The 22,145-nt window shown below is 36.1% G+C and overlaps 1 protein-coding gene and 1 pseudogene across 1 annotated transcript in view; one reads left to right on the top strand and one right to left on the bottom strand.

Moving 5' to 3' along the window:
* The window catches only part of DACH2 (dachshund family transcription factor 2), a 927,084-nt gene that overhangs the window by 325,032 nt on the left and 579,907 nt on the right, over positions 1-22,145 (top strand). The gene's annotated exons all lie outside the window — the stretch shown is intronic.
* Positions 13,199-13,807, bottom strand: LOC113931159 (annotated as a pseudogene).

Below are 22,145 nucleotides of genomic sequence, written 5' to 3'. Positions count from 1 at the left end.
GGTTTATTCCTAGGTGTCTTATGGTTTTTGGTGCTATTGTAATTGGAATCGATTCCTTAATTTCTCTTTCTCAGTAACATTGTTAGTGTATAGAAAGGCAACTGATTTCTGTGCATTGATTTTGTATCCTACCACACTACTGAATTGCTGTATGAGTTCTAGGAATTCGGGGGTAGAGTCTTTTGGGTTTTCCACATAAAGTATCATGTCATCTGTGAAGAGAGAGAGTTTGACTTTGCCAATTTGAATACTGTTTATTTCTTTTTGTTGTCTGATTGCTGAAGCTAAGACTTCTAGTACTATGTTGAACAATAGTGGAGAGAGTGGGCATCCCTGTCATGTTCCTGATCTTAAGAGAAAAGCTCTCACCTTTTCCCCATTAAGAATGATATTTGCTGTGGGCTTTTCATAGATGGTTTTATGATATTGAGGAATGTTCCTTCTATCCCTACACTCTGAGGAGTTTTAATCAGGAAAGGATGCTGTATTTCATCAAATGTTTTTTCTGCATCAATTGAGAGGTTCACATGGTTCTTGTCTTTTCTTTCATTAATGTGTTTTATCACATTGATTGATTTGCGAATATTGAACCACCCTGGCATCCCAGGAATAAAACCCACCTGGTCGTGATAGATAATCTTTTTAATGTACTGTTGGATCCTATTGGCTATGATCCTGTTGAATATCTTGGCATCCATATTCATCAGGGATATTGGTCTGTAATTCTCCTTTATGACGGGGTCTTTGCCTGGTTTTGGGATCAAGGTAATCCTGGCCTCATAGAACTAGTTTGGAAGTTTTCCTTCCATTTCTATTTTTTGAAACAGTTTCAGAAGAATAAGTATTATTTCTTCTTTAAATGTTTGGTAGAATTCCCCTGGAAATCCATCTGCCCCTGGACTCTTGTTTTTTGGGAGTTTTTTGATTACTGCTTCAACTTCGTTACTGGTTATCGGTCTATTCAGATTGTCAATTTCTTCCTGTTTCAGTCTTGGTAGTTTATAAGTTTCCAGGAAAGCATCCATTTCTTCCAGGTTGTTCAGTTTATTGGCGTATAGTCGTTGATAATAATTTCTAATAACTGTTTCTATTTACTTGGTGTTAGTCGTGATCTCTCCCCTTTCATTCATAATTTTATTAATGTGGGTTCTTTCTCTTGTCTTTTGGATAAGTCCGGCCAGAGGTTTATCTATCTTATTAATTCTTTCAAAGAACCAGGTTCTAGTTTTGTTGATCTGCTTTACTGTTTTTCTGGTTTCTATTTCATTGATCTCTGCTCTAATCTTTATTATTTCTCTTCTCCTGCTTCGTTAGGTTTTATTTGCTGTTTTTTCTCCAGTTCCTTTAGGCATAAGGTTAGGTTGTGCATTTGGGATTTTTCTACTTTTTTGAGTGAGGCTTGGATGGCTATGTTTTTCCCCCTTAGGACCACCTTTGCAGTATTTCATAGGTTTTGGACCAATGTGTTTTCATTCTCATTGGTTTCCATGAATTGTTTAAGTTCTTTAATTTCCTGGTTGACCTAAACATTCTTGAGCAGAGTGGTCTTTAGCTTCCAAGTGTTTGAATTCCTTCTAAATTTTTTCTTGTGATTGAGTTCCAGTTTCAAAGAATTGTCGTCTGAAAATATGCAGGGGATAACTTCAATCTTTTGGTATTGGTTGAGACCTGATTTGTAACCCAGTATGTGGTCTATTCTGGAAAAAGTTCTGTGTGCATTCGAGAAGAATGAGTATTCTGTTGTTTTTAGGGTGGAATGTTCTGTATATCTCTGAAGTCCATCTGGTCCAATGTGACATTCAAAGCTCTTGTTTCTTTGTTGATCTTCTGCTTAGATCATCTGTCTATTGCTCAGAGTGGAGTGTTGAGGTCTCCTACTATTAAGGTGTTATTTTCAATATGATTCTTTATATTGGTTGACAGTTGGCTTATGTAGTTGGCTGCTCCCATGTTGGGGGCACAGATATTTACAATTATTAGATCCTCTTGTTGGATAGACACTTTAAGAATGATATAGTGTCCTGGGCGCCTGGGTGGCTCAGATGGTTAAGTGTCTGCCTTCGGCTCAGGTCATGATCCTAGGGTCCTGGGATTGAGCCCCGCATCAGGCTCCTTGCTCGGCGGGAAGCTTGCTTCTCCCTCTCCTTCTACTGCTCCCCCTGCTTGTGCTCTGTCGCTCTCTCTGTCAAATAAATAAATAAAATCTTTAAAAAAAATGATATAGTGTCCTTCTGTACCTCTTACTACTATCTTTAGCTTAGAATCTAATATTTCTGATATCAGAATTGCTACCCCAGCTTTCCTTTGAGTTCTGTTGGCATGAAAAATTATTCTCCATCCCCTCACTTTCAGTCTGGATGTATCTTTAGTTTCAAAATGAGTCTCTTGTAGACAGCCTATGGATGGGTCATGTCTTTTTATCCAATCTGCAACCCTGTGCCATTTCATGGGAGCATTTAGGCTGTTCACATTGAGAGTGACATTGAAAGATATGATTTCAGTGCCATCCTGTTGCCTGCGAAGTCCCTGTTTCTACAGATTGTCTTTGTAAATTTCTGGTCTATACTACTCTTAGGGTCTTTCTCCTTTTATAGACCCCCCTTAATGTTTCTTGCAGGGCCAGCTTGGTGGTCACATATTCTTTCATTTTCTGCAGGTCCTGGAAACTCCTTGTCTCTCCATCCATTCTGATTGACGGCCTTGCTGGATCAAGTATCCTTGGCTGCATGTTCTTTTCTTTTAGTACCCTGCATATATCTTGCCAGCCCTTTCTGGCTTGCCAGGTCTCTGTGGACAGGTCTGATATTATTCTGACATTCTTCCCTCAGTACGTAAGAAATCTCTTTCCCCTAGCTGCTTTCAGGATTGTTTCCTTGTTTCTAAGATTTGCAAGGTTTGCTGTTATAGGTCGAGGTGTTGATCTATTCTCATTGATCTTGGGAGGGGTCCTCTCTGCCTCTTGGACATGAATGCTTGTTTCCTTCCTTAGATTAGGGAAGTTCTCAGCTACGATTTGCTCAAATACATCTTCTAGTCCTCTCTCTCTCCACCCCCTCAGGGATCCCAATAATTCTGATATTGGAACGTTTCATGGTGTCATTAATCTCTTTCAGTCTGATCTCCTGGGCTTTAAATAGTTTATCCCAGGCCTCCTCAGCTTCCTTCTTTTCTATCATCTTATCTTCTACCTCACTAATTCATTCTTCAGCCTCATTTACCCTGGCTGTCAGAGTATCCAGTGTAGGCTGCATCTCATTCATAGCATTTTTAATTTTGGCCTCATTAGATCTTAAATCTGCCCTTAGAGATTCTATATTGTTGCTAATATTTTTCTCAAGCCTAGATATTGACTTCATAATTGCTACCCTGAAGTCTATCTCTGACATCTTGCTTATATCCATATCCATTAGGTCTGTGGGAGAGGCCATAGTCTCTCATTCTTTTCTTTGTTGGGGGGTCCTCCTCTTAGTCATTCTGTTGAGGGGTGGTTGAGGGAATGTACAGAGTCCAAAGTATTAACCACCATTGAAGCAAGATGCATCTGTCTTATAGGGACCTTAGGTTTGTTGTCTTCTTGTTCTTCCAGGCGCTCTTCTGGGGAAGCGGCCTGCTGTGCTGTTATTCAGGCAACCCTGTTTGGGCAGAGTTGCTCTGCCCCCTGTCGGAGGGGGGGGGTGGGCTCAGTGAAAACTGTTTTTTTTTTTTTTTTTTGAGCTTTTGTTCTCTGTTGGCTTTCCCTGGCAGGTTTCTGCATCTCTTCCAAATGTCAGAGCAGAAGTGACCGCCCTGAAACCTCTGTCCCAGAACAGAGAAATCACAGTCTGCTCTTCACTGAGGTCTCCAGAACACACAGTCTCCATTTGTGTCTGTGTTGCTAAAAACTGCAACCTTCCCTGTTGTGCGCCAGCAACTTTCTCAGAGATCCATCCCAGGGCCAGGCACATCTCCACCTTTGTGCTTGTAAAACCACGAGCAGCCCCTGGTTCGCGAGCACACACCCCCGGCTCCTGGATCCTGTCTTGGGGCTGGAATAAAGTCCTTTTCTCCACCGCCACTGGTGTGCGAGTCTGTGCCTGGTCCCCAGCACAGGACGCTTTTGCGCTCTGGTGTTATATCACCTTCCTGGTGTCAGCATATGGTGGCTCCCTCCCCCTTCTGTTTATTTTCCTATATCTGCCTGCAGAATCATGGCTCCACCCTTCGTACCTCCTAACCATGGGAGATATTCTGCTTGTAGAATTCCAGATATATATTTTTACATCTCAGGCTGATTTCGTGGGTGTTCAGAATGGTTTGCTAGATATCCAGCTAAATTCAGGGGACTGGTTGAAATAGGATGCCCTACTCCTCTGCCATCTTGCCTCCTATACTCGCTTTTTAGTATATCTTGAAATGTCAGATTGTGATACTTTCAGCTTTATTTTTCTTTTTCAAGATTATTTTGGCTCTTTGGGGTCTTTTATGGTTCCATAAAAATTTTAGGATTATTTTTTCTAGTTCTGTGAAACATGCTTTTGGTATTTTGATAGAGATTGCATTAAATCTGTAGATTGTTTTGGATAGTATTGACATTTTAACAATAGAAAATATTTTTAAATAAAAGCAATAAGAAATATGTTTTTATTTTTTATTTTTATTTTTTCAAGTTTTTATTTACATTCCAGTTCGTTAACATACAGTATAATATTAATTTCAGGTCTAGAATTTAGTGACTTACCACTTATATACCACACCCAGTGCTCATCATAAGTGCCTTCTTTTAGGGGTATTTTTAATCATAAGTAATTGGTTTCAAATCATGAAAGCATTCCAAAAATAATTTTTTCACTTCAAACATAAAAATAACATGTTCTTTTGTTCTTCTTTTATAACAAGTTTACCCATGTAAAACTGATTTTCATATGAAGTTTATGTGTAGATCAGAATAAAATATTTATAGAAGCTGTATTGAACTATTAACTATTAGAAGACATCTAGATGCCACTCAAAAAAATTTTAAGGGTTAATTATAGTTTTGCAAGAACTTTAACCCTGACTTTAGAATGCTTTCTGAGAAAGTTCTTTCAGTTATTTAAAAAAATTCTTTGAACCCCCACTATGTACCTGGCACCATGCTGTAAGCTTTATATGTTTGCTCATTTGAATTCATGAGGATTCAATTGTATTTTAATAACCTCTAAGTTTGTGTGACAAAGTAATGTAGAATGCAAATATATTTTTCTGACCTTTAACTTAGCAAACTTAACTTGTAAATATTAAAGATAATTTAAAGGTCCTAGTTCGTTCTTTGTCGTCTCACCTTTTTGAGATAATATTTAGTTTCACTTAGTGAATGAGAGGCCTTTAAATTTCAGTTTACCAAATCTAATGATTAGAATGGCAATTGTTTTGTAATGAAAACAGCTCTGATGTGATAGTAAATGTGCAGACCTGGTGCTATTAAGTAGAGTGCTTAGAATTTCTATTCCTAAAGTTAAATTTCTTTACTCAAATTCTCTTTGATAAAATGAAAATACCATTAACAGGATCTTGAAATTTTTTAATAAGCCTATAATAAGAAGTTGTCTTTGTATTATATTATTGATTTCTTCATTATTTACTGTTTAACTAGTATAAAATTGTCCAGTGATTCTCAAAATGTATTTCTACAATTGAATTGCTAGTTTAACCTTAATTTGAAAATCAGGTTTGCTCCCCTTAAATCTTAATAACTCAGAAACTTCTTTTTTGATTTCATAATAAGTGAAGAATTTGTTACTTAAAAATAAAAGAATAAAAAGCTAAAAACCTCAACCTGCTATCACTGGAATAAAGCATTATAGGGATCACTGTGTTTTCTTAAAGAAAGAAACTAAAAAAATTTTTCATATTAATAAGTGTAACAGCAATTTAATAAATATTATCAAGGGAGAAATTTTGCTTTTGAAATAGGAAAGGACTGTACATGTTAACTTTATATAGGAATATTATTTTTATTGCTATAAAATTACTAAATTTCAAACTCTTATGTGTCAATAAATTATGAATGTTATGTTTAAAGTGTAAGTTTGCTCTGGGCTTTCTTTCATTGAAGAATGGTTTGTGTACTCTAACCATTTGTAAAGTTGAATTCTGTTATATAGAGCTTATTTTTTAAAGCACATATTTGATTATACTACAGATCAAATCTCACCTTTAGAAACATAACCAATGCATACCTTAATGCTGAATAAGTAGTATGCACTTAACACATGCAAGATACTCTACTAAGCACTTACATTTTGGGGTTTTAGCATATATAAGTTGCTCTTTTAAACATGAGGATCTAAAATTTTAAAATTATTAATTATTCATTACTAGAATGTACCCTTCTTTTACAGACAACAAAACTCAATGATCTAAAAGGTTTTAAATTTTTCCTGAGAACTGATAACAAGGGAAATAATGCTTATCTGTCAGTAAGTAGAGCATTAAGCAAGGAAACTTACAAGGGGGACTAGAACAGTGCTTCAATATGGAATTATATTCTAAATTAACACTTTTCACCAAATTCACATGTAAAATGAAAAAAAAAGAGATCCATGATGTTACAAAATTTTTATTACCTATTCTCCCATCACAATGAGATATATAATTGCAAACATAATTGCAGTATAACATTATTATTTCTTTCCTTGCACAAATTGCTAGTTTTAGTGACTCCTTATAAATCTAGTTCAAATGAATACTGATTTTTAATTTAATGAAAAAAACAAACAAAAAAACTACCCAAATGTTTAATGCAGCTGCTAGCTTAAAATTGAATTAAATGGTCTTGAATTGTAATTATACTTATTAAAAAAAAATCTATGAATTCCAGCATAACTTCTTAGTAACACTCTTCCACTTGAATACCTTGATAATGTGTGAGGAATGACTTGTGTCATCTTTGTCATCCATATATATCCCAATTCAGAAAACAATGACTCAAGTGTTTGAGGGAAACATTGTTTGCATGAATGGATTAAAGATTCATTTATTCAATTGTTCTTTAGTGAATAAATTCCAAATACTGTTAACTTACACATAGTGTTTCTTAACATGGGATCAATGGACAACCATTACATCTAAGGAGTATTAAATTGAGGGTAAGGTTATCCTTCCTACTCCCACCTCCAGTGTTTGGAAGAAGAAGATTATGCAAATAAAATTGTGAAAGAAAATTTTTTTTATTGCTAGAAAAAGCTTAATGGTGTTTTAGAAGTGATATTGCACCTCAGAAAAGGAGCAATGCATCTTTAAAAGCTTAACTACAACTTCTTTACTTTTCTCAAATTCTCTATAAATATTTCATGACAATTTAACAAAGTGTCATTGAAACTGTATAGGTGATTGATGTGACTCATGTAAGATCAACATGAAATGTTTGTGAATGTCAGCAAAATGTGACCATCTATAAGCATATAAGGATGGAGTTTCCATGAAAGTGAAAAACAAACAGAAAAATGTTTATCTTATTCTTTGCTTTCCAGTATGCAATTACAAATTCATAGAAGAAATTTCCATTTGATTTTCCTTGGAGTTCATGTCATCAAAGGTCTAATTTACTTTTGACATTCACCCTTTCAAAGCCTTGGTCTCTTATTCACTGGATACGTTTCCTCTATCATCTATGGAAAAATAATAGAGTCAAAATTTCTTAGCAAAATGATAATAAGTTTGGAAAGTATGGGCAGAACCTTGACCAAAAACTTTCTGTAGAAATTATAGGAGGCTATCAACTTGCATTGTCACCAAAGAGTTCTTGTTTACTCACATAAAGAAAAAAGCATTGTTGGTTTCCCATTTAACTGAATAAAATACTGATATAAAAACAAATATAATAAGATAGAGAATAAAAAAGAAGGAAAAAATAACAGATTAAGCTATAAATATATAAGGAGAGTACACCAGTAGCTCACTCTAAATGAAATAGTTTCTTTTTTTCTTTTAAATTCCACTATAGTTAAAATACAGTGTTATTTTAGTTTCAGGTATACAATACAGTGTTTCAACAAATTCATACACAACCAGTACTCAACATGACAAGTACACTCCTTAATCCCCTTCACCTATTTTACCCATCCCCCCACCCACCTCCCCTCTGTTAACCATTAGCTTCTTTTCTACACTTAAGAGTCTGTTTCTTGGTTTGACTCTCTTCCCCACTGCGGTTTTTTTGTTTGTTTGTTTGTTTGTTTGTTTCTTAACTTCTACATATAAGTGAAATCATATGATATTTGTCTTTCTCTGACTGACTTACTTCACTTAATATTATACTGTCTAGCTCCATACATGTCTTTGCAAATGGCAAGATTTGATTCATTTTTATGTCTGAATAATATTAAATTGTGTAGGGGTGCCTGGGTGGCTGGATTGGCTAAGCACCCGACTCTTGATTTCTGCTCAGGTCATGATCTCAGTTTCATGAGTTCGAGCCCCATGTTGGGCTCCATGCTCAATGGGGAGTCTGCATGAGATTCTCTCTCTCTATCTCACTCTGCTCCTCTCCCCAATCACTTTCTCTCTAAAAAATATAAATATTTAAAAAATGTGTATCTATACCACATCTTCTTTATCCATTCATCAGTCGATGGACACATGGACTACTTCTATAATTTTATTGCAAATGCTGCAATAAACATAAGGTTGCATGTATACCTATAATTAGAATTTTTGTATTTTTTGGGTAAATACACAGTAGTATGATTACTAGATCATAGGGTAGTTCTATTTTTAACTTTTTGAGGAACCTCTATACAGGTTTCCACAGTCGATACACCAGTTTGCATTCTAACCAACAGTGCACAAGGGTTCCTTTTTCTCTACATCCTCAACAACACTTGTTTTTCTTGTTTTGTTGATGTTAGCAATTCTGACAGGTTTGAGGTGATATGACATTGTAGTTTTGATTTGCACTTTTCTGACGATGAGCGATATTGAGCATCTTTTTATGTGCCTATTGGCCATTTAGGTGTCTTCTTTGGAGATATGTCTGTTCATGTCTTCTGCCCATTTTTTAATTGAATTATTCATTTTTTGGGTGTTGAGTTTTATAAGCTCTTTATGTATTTTGGATACTAACCCATCACTGGATGTGTCATTTGCAAATATCTTCTCCAATTCCATAGGTTTTCTTTTAGTTGTGCAGAAGCTTTTTGCTTTGATGTAATCCCAATAGTTTATTTTTGCTTTTATTTATTTTTTTGCCTCAGGAGACATATCTAGAAAAATGTTGCTATGGCCAATGTCAGAAAACTTACTGCCTCTGCTCTTTTTTTTAAAAAAATATTTTATTTATTTATTTGACAGAGAGAGAGAGAAAGAGAGAGAGGACAAGCAGGGGGAGTGGCAGGCAGAGGGAGAGAGAGAAGTGGGCTGCCCACAGAGCAGGGGGAGCCTGATGTGGGGCTTGATCCCAGGACCCTGGAATCATGACCTGAGCCAAAGGCAATTGCTTAACCAACTGAGCCACCCAGGTGATTTCTATGGTTTCAGGTCTCACATTTAGGTCTTTAATCCATTTTAATTTTGTTTTTGTCTATGGAGAAAGAAAGTAGTCCAGTTTCACTCTTTTGTATGTAGCTGTCCAGTTTTCCCAACATCATTTTTGAAGAGACTATCTTTTTCCTATTGGATATTTTTCCTGTTTTGTCAAAGACTAATTAGCCATATAATTGTGGGTTTATTTCTGGGTTTTCTGTTCTGTCCATTGATCTATGTGTCTATTTTTATGCCTGTACCATACTGTTTTGATTATTACAGCTTTGTAATACAATTTGAAGTATGGAATTGTGATGACTCCAGCTTTGCTTTCTTTACCAAAGTTGATTTGTCTCTTCAGGGTCTTTTGTGGTTCCATATAAATTTTAAGATTGTTCTAGTTCTGTGAAAAATGTTGGTGGTATTTTGATAGGGTTTGCATTAAATGTGTAGATTGCTTTAGGTAGTATAGATATTTTAATAATATTTGTTCCACCAATCCATGAGCATGGGGTATCTATCCATTTCTTTATGTCATCTTCAATTTCTTTCATTCTTGTTTATAGATTTCAGAGTACAGGTCTTTGATCTCTTTGGTTAGGTTCACTCTTAAGTATCTTATTGTTTTTGGTGCAATTTTAAATGGGATTGTTTTCTTATTTTCTGTTTCCAGTACCTCATTATTGGTATACAGAATTGTAACAGAATTCTTTTTTTTTAAAGATTTTATTTATTTATTTGCTAAAGAGAAAGACAGTGAGAGAGGGAACACAAGCAGGGGGAGTGGGAGAGGGAGAAGCAGGCTTCCCGCTGAGCAGGGAGCCGGATGCGGGGCTCAATCCCAGGACCCTGGGATCATGACCTGAGCCGAAGGCCGGTGCTTAACAACTGAGCCACCCAGGCGCCCCTGTAACAGAATTCTTCACATTAATTTGTATCTTGCAACTTTTCTGAATTCATTTATCAGTTCTAGTAGCTTTTTGTTGGACTCTTTAGGGTTTTCTGTATATAGTATCTTGGCATCTGCAAATAGTGAAAATTTTACTTCTTCCTTACCAATTTAGATGCTTTTTATTTCTTTTTGTTGTTTGATTGTTGTGGCTAGTATTTCCAGAATTATGTTGAATAAAAGTGGTGAGAGTGGACACCCTTGACTACTTCCTGACCTTGGGGGGAAAGTTCTCAGTTTATCAGCGTTTAGTATGATGCTTACTGTGGGTTTTCATATATGGCCTTTATTATGTTGAGGTAAACATAAACCCTACTTTGTTTAGGGTTTTTATTCTAAATGGATGTTGTATTTTGTCAAATCATTTTTCTACATCTATTTAGATGATCATATGGTTTGTATCCTTTCTCTTATTGATGTGATGTTATCACAGTGAATGATTTGTGGATATCATTCTTGCATCCTTGGACTAAATCCTGCTTGAATGGGATGATTCAACTGGGAAGGTGAATGTTTTTTTTAAATATATTGTTGGTTTCTGTTTGCTAGTATTTTGTTGAGGATTTTTGCATCTATATTCATCAGGGATATTGGTCTGTAGTTCTCCTTTTTTTTGTGGTGTCTTTACCTAGTTTTGGTATCAGTGTGATACTTGCTTCATAGAATGATTTTGGAAGTTTTCTTTCCTTTTCTATTTTTTGGAATAGTTTGAGAAGAAGAGGTATTAACTCTTCTTTAAATATTTGGTATAATTCGCCTGTGAAACAATCTGGTCCTGGAATTTTGTTTGTGGGGAATTTTTTGATTACTGACTCAATTTCTTTCCTGATTATTGGTGTGTTTAAGTTTTCTATTTTTTTTTTGTTTCAATTTTGGTAATTTTTTTGAAGATTTTATTTATTTGACAGAGAGAGACACAGCGAGAGAGGGAACACAAGCAGGGGGAGTGGGAGAGGGAGAAGCAGGCTTCCCGCCGAGCAGGGAGCCTGATGTGGGGCTCGATCCCAGGACCCTGGGATCATGACCTGAGCCGAAGGCAGACGCTTAACGACTGAGCCACCCAGGTGCCCCTCAATTTTGGTAATTTATATGTTCCCAGGAATTTATCCATTTCTTCTTGTTTGTCCAATTTGTTGGCATATAGTTTTTCATAATATTCTCTTACATTTGTTCATATTTCTGTGGTGTTGGTTGTTATTTCTCCTCTCTCATGTGTGATTTTGTTTAGATGGTTCCTTTCTTTTTTCTTTTCTTTTTTTTTCTTTTTGATGAGTTTGGCTAGAGGATTATCCATTTTGTAGGTCCTTTCAGAGAACCAGATCCTGGTTTCATTGATCTGTTCTCTGTTGTTGTTTTTGTTTGTTTTTAATTTCTATGTCATTTATTTCTGTTCTAATCTTTATTATTTCCTTCCTCTACTGGCTTTAGGCTTCATTTGTTTTTCCTTTCCTAGTTCCTTTAGGTGTAAGGTCAGGTTGTTTTATTTGAGATTTTTCTTGCTTCTTAAGATAGGCCTCTGCTGCTTTATATTTCCCTCTTAGGACCGTGTTTGTTGTATCCCAAAGGTATTGGTTTCATTTTCATTTGTTCCTATGTATTTTTTAAATTTCTTCTTTGATTTCATGTTTGACCCATTCATTGTTAATAGTATGTTGCTTTACCTCCATGTTATTTGTGGTATTCCCCAATTTTTTCTTGTGGTTGACTTCAAGTTTCATAGTGTTGTGGTCAAAAATATGCATGGTATGATCTCAGTCTTTTTGTACTTGTTGAGGCCTAATTTGTCACCTAATATGTGATATATTCTGGAAAATGTTCCATGTGCACTTGTAAAGAATGTGTATTCTGCTGTTTTAGGATAGAATGATCTGCATATATCTGTTAAATTCATCTGTTCCAATGTATCATTCAAAGCCACTGTTTCCTTGTTTATTTTCTGTTCAGATGTTCTGTTCACCAAAGCAAGTGGGGTGTTAGAGGCCCTAGTATTGTTGTATTAGTATTGATTAGTTCCTTTATGTTTGTTATTAACTGTTTTATGTATTTGAGCACTGCATAAATATTAAAATTGTCATATCTTCTTGTTGGATTGTCTCCTGTATTAATATATAGTGTCTTTCTTTGTCTCTTGTTACAGACTTTGTTTTAAAGTCTATTTTGTGTGATATAAGTATTGATACTATAGCTTTCTTTCCATTCATATGATAAATATTTCTCCATCCCCTCACTTTCAATCTGCAGGTATCTTTAGGTCTAAGATGTGTAGGAATAATATAGATGAGTCTTGTTTTTTTTTAATCTGTTCTGTCACCCTATTTCTTTTGATTGAAACTTTTAGCCCATTTACATTCAAAGTAATTTTTTAAAATATTATATTTATTTATTTGAGAGAGAGTGAGAGAGAGCAAGAGTGCAGGGGAAGGAGCAGATGAAGAAAGATAAGCAGACTCTCTACTGAGCACAGAGCCCAAAATGTGGCTCGATTTCATAACCCTGAGATCATGACCTGAGCTGAAATCACAAGGTGTTCACTTAACTGACTGAGCCACTCAGGTGCCCCCCAAATAATTATTGATGGGTGTGTATTTATTGCCATTTTGCTACCTGATTTGTTGTTGTTTTTGTAGTTTTTCTGTCTCTCATGGTTTGCTGGGGATTTTTAGTGATATATTTTGGTATCTTACTCTTTATTTTTTCATACCTATTAGTGCTTTTGTTTAGAACAATAAACACCTTTATTACATGTTCAAAGATAGAAAGTAGGAAGATTTATTTGCCTTTCTGAGATTTTCTTTTCCTCGGATGGAAGTTTACCTCCTTGTCCTCTAGCATATAGCCATCTTCTTGGCCACATTGGCCTGTTTTTGAAATGAGGCATGCAAGAAGCTTGCCCTGCTGGCACTGCTCCTCTGGAAAACTGCTGATTTTGGCATTTTTTTCTTTCATTATATTTATTTTGAATTTTCTGAGTTTTTTTTTTAATTTCTTTCTCCCTTGGTGTCAGCTTGCCCCCCTTCTTGTGGCCAAGGGGCAGTGCATAGCAGGACTCATACCACTGTGGGTTGTCAATGAGCATGATACAGTTCTTCACCAGGATCTTTGTGTGGACTAGTTCCTTGTTGGATGCATTGTAGACAACACTTTAATCCTTGTTTTACACATACAACAATCAGAGCCCCAGACAAAGTTCCCCACATCCAGCCTCAAAGCATGGTTCTTCTTGTTGGCTCCCCACATGTGGACTGTATGAATGTGGCAGGGGCCAATCTTAGTGTTGAGAGTGGGGCATCCTTGCTCATACTTCTGCTTTTTATGGTAGGACTTTCTCTTGCCCCCAATATTGTGGTGCTTGTGCCAGTTGTCCTGAGAGATTCCCATCACTTGGCACTAGTTGTAAAAGAAGTATTACTGTTTTTTGATTTGTGGTTACCATTCACCTTACATATAACATCTCCTGCATATAGCAGTCTATATTAACTAGACAGTTGCTTATTTTTGAACTCACTCTTTACTCTTTTCCCCTCCATGGTTTAGATATTTGGTATCATATTTTACATCCTTTTACTTTGTGCTTCCAATTTTTCTTACTCTTACTTATTGTTTTTTGTTTTCCACTCACAGAATCCCACCTAACATTTCTTGCAGGGCTGTTTTAGTGGTCATGAATTCTTTTAAGTCTGTTTACCTGGGAAACTCTTTATCTCTCCTTCTATTCTGAATGACATCCTTGTTGAATAGAGTATTTTTGGCTGCAGATTTTTCTTTTCAGTACTTCAAATACATCATGCCACTCACTTCTGGCCTGCAAATCTGCTGAAACACCTGAAATAATTATGGGGTTTCTTCTGTATGTAAATGTGTTTTCTCTTACAATCTTTAAAATGATCTCTGTGCCTCCTGAATCTGGATCTGTTTCCCTCCCCAGATTTGGGAAATTTTCAGGTATTGTTTCTTCAAATATGTTTTCTGCCCACCTTCCTCTCTCCTCCTGGGATCCTTATAATGTGAATATTGCTATGCTTGATGGAGGAACCATTTCTTAAAGTTTATTCTCATTATGAAGTATTTGTTTATCTCTCACATGCTCAGCTTCATTATTTTCAATTACTCTGTCTTCCAGATCATTGTTATGTTCCTCGGTTTCCTGTTGCATATTATTTATTCCATCTATTATATTTTTAATTTCACTTATTGAGTTCTTCATCTCTGATATGTTATTTTTTATCTCTTTGTCAAGGGTCTCACTGATGTCCTCCACCCTTTACTGAAGTCCAGTGAGTATCTATTTTTCCATGTTTTCTTATAATTTAAATTCCAGTTAGTTAACATACAGTGAAATATTAGTTTTAGGCTTACAATATAGTGATTAACCCTTCCATAAAACACCCAGTGCTCATCACAGCAAGTGCGCTTCTTAATCCCCATCACCTATTTAACCTGTCTCTCTGCCCCCCTCCCCTTTGGCAACCATCACTTTGCTCTCTATACTTAAGAATCTGTTTGTTGTCTTGCCTCCTTCTCTTTATTTTCCCCTTATGCTTATTTGTTTTGTTCCTGAAATTCCACATATGAATGAAATCATATGGTATTAACATATGGTATTTGTCTTTCTCTGATTGATTTTTATCACTTAGCATATTATTCTGTCTCTACCCATGTCATTGCAAGTGGCAAGATTTCATTCTTTTTATGGCTAATATTCCATTATATATACCACTTCCTCTTTATCCATTCATCATGGGTGCACATTTGGGCTCTTTCTATAATTTGGTTATTGTTGATAATGATGCTATAAACATTAGGGTGCATGAGTCCCTTTGAATCAGTGTTTTTAAATCTTTGGGTAGATACCTGGTAGTGCAATCACTGGACCATAGGGTAGTTGTATTTTTAACTTTTTGAGGAAGTTGCATACTATTTTCCAGAGTGCCTGCAACAGTTTACATTCTCATTAACAAGGCAAGAGGGTTTCCCTTTCTCCCCATCCTCTCTGGCACCTGTTGTTTCTTGTGTTGTTGATTTTAGACATTCTGACAGGTGTGAGGTAATGTCTCATTATAGTTTTGACTTCTATTTCCTTGATGATGAGTGAGGTTGAGCATTTTTTCATGTGTCAGTTGGCCATCTGGGTATCTTGTTTGGAAAAAATGTCTATTCATGTCTTATGCCCATTTTTCATTGAATTATTCATTTTTAGGGTGTTGAGTTTTATAAGTTCTTTTTATATTTTGGATAATAACCCTTTATAAGATCTGCCGTTTGCAAATATCTTCTCCCATTTACAGGGTGCCTTAGAGTTTGGTTGATATTTTTCCCTTCATTGTGCAGAATCTTGTTATTTTGATGAAATCCCAATAATTTATTTTTGCCTTTTTTTCCCTTCCTCCAGAGACATATCTAGAAAGAAGTTATTTTGGCGTATGAAAAACGGTTACAGCCAGTGTTCTTCTCTTGGATTTTTAAGGTTTTAGGTCTCACATTTAGGTCATTCATCCATTTAGAATTTATTTTTATGAATCATGTAACAAAGTGGCCCAGTTTCATTCTTTGCATATTGCTGTCCAGTTTTCCCAACAGCATTTGTTGAAAAGACTCTTTTTCTCATTGGATATTCTTTCTTGTTTTGTTAAAGATTAATTTACTATATAGTTATAGGTTTATTTCTGGGTTTTCTATTCTCTTCCACTGAAATGTGTCTATTTTTATGCCAGTGCCATACTGTTTTGATCATTACAGCTTTTTAATATAACTTGAAGTTCGGATTGCAATGCCTCCAACTTCACTTTTCTTTTTCAAGCCTGCTTTGGCTGATTTGGGGTGTTTTGTAGTTCCATGTAAATTTTAAGACTGTTTGTTCTAGCTTTGTGAAAAATGTTGGTGGTATTTTGATAAGGATTGCATTAAATGTGTATATTGCTTTGAGTAGTACAGATATTTTACCAATATTGCTTTTTCCAATCCATGAGCATGGAATATTTTCCCATTTCTTTGTTTCATTTTCAATTTCTTTCATTAGCGTTTTATAGTTGTCAGAGTACAGTTCTTTCACCTCTTTAGTTAGGTTTATTCCTATTCCTAGGTATCTTATTGTTTTTGGTGCAATTGTAAATGGGATTGATTCCTTAATTTTCCTTCTGCTGTTTCATTATTGGTATATAGAAATGCAACAGATTTCTGTACATTGATTTTTTTTTTACTTAATCTTTTTCTTTATTAACATATAATGAACTATTTGTTTCAGAGGTACAAGTCTGTGATTCATCAGTCTTACACAATTCACAACACTCACCACAGTATATACCCTCCCCAAAGTCCATCACCCAGCCACTCCATCCCTCCCACTACCCTCCATTCCAGCAACTGTCAGTTTGTTTCCTGAGATTAAGAGTCTCTTATGGTTTGTCTCCCTCTTTGGATTCATCTTGTTTCATTTTTCTTTCCCTGCCCCTACGATCCTCTGTCTTGTTCTCAAATTATATCAGTGAGATCATATGATACTTATCTTTCTCTGATTGACTTATATATATCCTGTGAGTTTACTGAATTCATTCATCATTTCTAGCAGTTTCTCATGGTGTCTTTTGTGTTTTCTATATAGAATATCATGTGATCTGCAAATAGTGAAGGCTTTACTTTTGCTGTAGATTTCGAAGGCTTTTATTTCTTTTTGTCGTCTGATTGCTGTGGCTAGGACTTCCAGTATTATGTTGAACAATAGTGGTGACAGTGAACATCCTTGTCTTGTTCCTGACCTTGGAAGTAAAACTCTCAGATTTTCCCCACTGAAGATGATATTAGCTGTGGGTTTTTCACAAGTGGCTTTTATGATATTGAGATATGTTCCCTCTAACCCTATTTTGTATGAGGGTTTTTATCATGAATGGATGTTGTACATTGTCAAATGTTTTTTCTGCTTCTATCAAAAGAATCATAAGTTTCTTACCTTTCTTTTACTTATTTATTTTTTTAAAGATTTTATTTATTTATTTGACAGAGAGACATAGCAAGAGAGGGATCACAAGCAGGGACAGTGGGAGAGGGAGAAGCAGGCTTCCCACTGAGCAAGGAGCCCAATGCGGGGCTCAATCCTAGGACCCTGGGATCATGACCTGAGCCGAAGGCAGACGCTTAACGACTGAGCCACCCAGGCGCCCCTTACCTTTCTTTTATTAACATAAATTGATTGACTTGCAAATACTGAACTACACTTGGAGCCCAGGAATACATCGCACTTGATCACAGTGAACGTTTTTTAATTTACTGTAGGCTTCAGTTTGCTAGTATTTTATTGAGAATTTTTGCATCCATACTCATCAGGAATATTGGCTGGTAGTTCTCTTTTTTGATAGATTCTTTTTTTTTAATTATGTTATGTTAATCACCATACATTTCATCATTAGTTTTTTTTATTTTTATTTTTTATTGTTATGTTAATCACCATATATTACATCATTAGTTTTTGATGAAGTGTTCCATGATTCATTGTTTGCGTATAACACCCAGTGCTCCATTCACTACATGCCCTCTTTAATACCCATCACCAGGCTAACCCATCCACCCACGGCCCTCCCTTCTAGAACCCTCAGTTTGTTTCTCAGAGTCCATAGTCTCTCATGGATCGTCTCCCCCTCTAATTTCTCCTCCTTGCTTTTTCCCTTCCTGCTATATTCTTCTTTATTTTTTTTTTATTTTAACATACAATGTATTATTTGTTTCAGAGGTACATGTCTGTGATTCAACATTCTTACACAATTCACAGCACTCACCACAGGACATACCCACCCCAATGTCAATCACCCAACCACCCCATCCCTTCCACCCCCACCACTCCAGCAACCCTCAATTTGTTTCCTGAGGTTAAAAATTCCTCATATCAGTGAGATCATATGATATATGTCTTTCTCTGATTGACTTATTTTGCTCAGCATAATACCCTCCAGTTCCATCCACGTCCCTACAAATGGAAAGATTTCATTTCTTTTGATGGATGCATAAAATTCCATTGTGTATATATATACCACTTCATCTTTATCCATTCATCTGTCGATGGACATCTTGGCTCTTTACATAGTTTGGCTATTGTGGACATTGCTGCTATAAACATCGGGGTGCATGTACTCCTTTGGATCCCCACATTTCTATCCTTGGGGTAAATACCCAGTAGTGCAATTGCTGGGTTGTACGGAAACTCTATTTTCAACTTTTTGAGGAACCTCCATACTGTTTTCCAGAGTGGCTGCACCAGCTTGCATTCCCACCAAAAGTGTAGGAGCGTTCCCCTTTCTCCACATCCCCGCCAACATCTGTCGTTCCCTGACTTGTTAATTTTAGCCATTCTGACTGGTGTGAGGTGGTATCTCATTGAGGTTTTGATTTGGATTTCCCTGATACCAAGCGACGTTGAACGCTTTTTCATGTGTCTTTTGGCCATTTGGATGTCTTCTTTGGAAAAATGTCTATTCATGTCTTCTGCCCATTTCTTGTTTGGATCATTTGTTCTTTTGGTGTTGAGTTTAATAAGTTCTTTATAGATTTTGGATACTAGCCCTTTATTTGATATGTCATTTGCAAATATCTTCTCCCATTCTGTTGGTTGTCTTTTGGTTTCCTTGACTGTTTCTTTTACTGTGCAAAAGCTTTTTATCTTGATGAGGTCCCAATAGTTCATTTTTGCCCTTGCTTCCCTTGCCTTTGGTGATGTTTCTATGAAGATTTTGCTGCAGCTGAGGTCGAAGAGGTTGCTGCCTGTGTTCCTTAGGATTTTGATGGACTCCTGTCTCACATTTAGGTTTTTCACCATTTTGAGTCTATTTTTGTGTGTGGTGTAAGGAAATGGTCCAGTTTCATTCTTCAGCATGTGGCTGTCCAATTTTCCCAACACCATTTGTTGAAGAGACTGTCTTTTTTTCATTGGACATTCTTTCCTGCTTTGTCGAAGATTAGTTGACCATAGAGTTGAGGGTCCATTTCTGGGCTCTCTATTCTGTTTCATTGATCTATGTGTCTGTTTAGGTGCCAGTACCATACTGTATTGATGATGACAGCTTTGTAATAGAGCTCGAAGTCTGGAATTGTGATGTCACCAGCTTTGTTTTTCTTTTTCCACATTTCTCTGGCTATTCGGGGTCTTTTCTGGTTCCATACCAATTTTAGGATTATTTGTTCCATTTCTTTGAAAAAAGTGGATGGTATTTTGGTAGGGATTGCATTAAATGTGTAGATTGCTCTAGGTAGCATTGACATCTTCACAATATTTGTTCTTCCAATCCATGAACATGGAACGTTTTTCCATTTCTTTGTGTCTTCCTCAATTTCTTTCATGAGTATTCTATAGTTTTCTGAGTACAGATTCTTTGCCTCTTTGGTTAGATTTATTCCTAGGCATCTTATGTTTTGGGTGCAACTGTAAATGGGATTGACTCCTTAATTTCTCTTTCTTCTGTCTTGTTGGTGTAAAGGAATGCACTGATTTCTGGGCATTGATTTTATATCTTGTCAGTTTACTGAATTCCTGTACGGGTTCTAGAAGTTTTGGGGTGGAATACTTTGGGTTTTCCACATAAAGTATCATATCATCTGCAAAGAGTGAGAGTTTCACTTCTTTGCTGATTCAGATGTCTTTTATTTATTTTTGTTGTCTGATTGCTGTGGCTAGGACTTCTAATACTATGTTGAATAGCAGTGGTGATAGTGGACGTCCCTGCCATGTTCCTGACCTTAGGGGGAAAGCTCTCTGTTTTTCCCCATTGAGAATGATATTTGCTGTGGGTTTTTCATAGATGGCTTTTATGATATTGAGGTATGTAGCCTTTATCCATATACTCTTGGTATTGAAGTATTTATCCTCTATCCCTATACTTTGAAGAGTTTTGATCAAGAAAGGATGCTATACTTTGTCAAATGCTTTTTCTGCATCTATTGAGAGGATCATATGGTTCTTGTTCTTTCTTTTGTTAATGTATTGTATCACATTGATTGATTTGCAGATGTTGAACCAACCTTGCAGCCCAGGGATAAATCTCACTTGGTCTTGGTGAAAAATCTTTTTAATGTACTGTTGGATCCTATTGGCTGGTATTTTGGTGAGAATTTTTGCATCCATGTTCATCGAGGATATTGACCTGTAATTCTATTTTTTGATGGTGTCTTTGTCTGGTTTTGGGATCAAGGTAATGCTGGCCTCATAAAACGAGTTTGGAAGTTTTCCTTCCATTTCTATTTTTTGGAACAATTTCAGAAGAATAGGTATTAATTTTTCTTTAAATGTTTGGTAGAATTCCCCTGAAGCCATCTGGCCCTGAGCTCTTGATTCTTGGGAGATTTTTGATGACTGCTTCAATTTCCTTAGTGGTTATAGGTTTGCTCAGGTTTTCTATTTCTTCCTGGTTCAGTTTGGGTAGTTGATACATCTCTAAGAATGCATTCATTTCTTCCAGATTATCCAATTTGCTGGCATATAGCTCCTCAGAATATGTTCTTATAATTGTTTGTATTTCTTTGGTGTTCTTTGTGATCTCTTCTCTTTCATTCATGATTTTATTTATTTGGGTCCTTTCTCTTTTCTTTTTGATAAGTCTGGCCAGGGCTTTATCAGTGTTGTTAATTCTTTCAAAGAACCAGCTCCTAGTTTTGTTGATCTGTTCTACTGTTCTTTTGGTTCTATTTCATTGATTTCTCATCTGATCTTTATTATTTCTCTTCTCCTGCTCGGTTTAAGCTTTATTTGCTGTTCTTTCTCCATCTCTTTTAGGTGTAGGGTTTGTTTGTGTATTTGAGACCTTTCTTGTTTCTTGAGAAAGCCTTGTATTGCTATAATCTTTCCTCTTAGGACTGCCTTTGCTGCATGCCAAAGATGTTGAACAGTTGTGTTTTCATTTTCATTTGTTTCCATGAATTTTTAAAATTCTTCTTCAATTTCCTTGTTGACCAATTCATTCTTTAGTAGGATGCTATTTAGCCTCCATGTATTTGAGTTCTTTCCGACTTTCCTCTTGTGATCGAGTTCTAGTTTCAAAGCATTGTGGTCTAAAAATATGCAGGGAATGATCCCAGTCTTTTGGTACTGGTTGAGACCTGATTTGTGACCTAGGATGTGATCTATTCTAGAGAATGTTCCATGTGCCCTAGAGAAGAATATGTATTCTGTTGCTTTGGGATGGAATGTTCTGAATATTGCTGTAAAGTCCATTTGATCCACTATGTCATTTATAATCTTTATTTACTTGTTGATCTTTTGCTTAGATGATCTGTCCATTTCAGTAAGGGGGGTGTTAATGTCCCCCACTATTATTGTATTGTTGTCATTGTGTTTCTTTGCTTTTGTTATTAATTGGCTTATATAACTGGCTGCTCCCATGTTAGGGGCAGAGATATTTACAAGTGTTAAATCTTCTTGTTGGATAGACCCCAAGTAGGATATAGTGTCCTTCTTCATCTCTTATTATAGTCTTTGGTTTAAAATCTAATTTGTCTGATATAAGGATTGCCACCCCAGCTTTCTTTTGGTGTTCATTAGCATGGTAAGTATTTTTCCACCCCCTCACTTTCAATCTGGTGGTGTCTTTGGGTCTAAATTGAGTCTTTTGCAATGGGTCTTGTTTTTTTATCCATTCTGATAGGCTGTGTCTTTTGATTGGGGCATTTAGCCCATTTACATCCAGGTTCACTATGGAAAGGTATGAATTTAGTGCCATTTTATTGCCTGTAAGGTGACTGT

The sequence above is a fragment of the Zalophus californianus genome, chromosome X (genome assembly GCF_009762305.2).
Source record: "Zalophus californianus isolate mZalCal1 chromosome X, mZalCal1.pri.v2, whole genome shotgun sequence".
Lineage (NCBI taxonomy): Eukaryota > Metazoa > Chordata > Mammalia > Carnivora > Otariidae > Zalophus > Zalophus californianus.
This window is presented reverse-complemented; position numbering and strand designations above follow the sequence as displayed.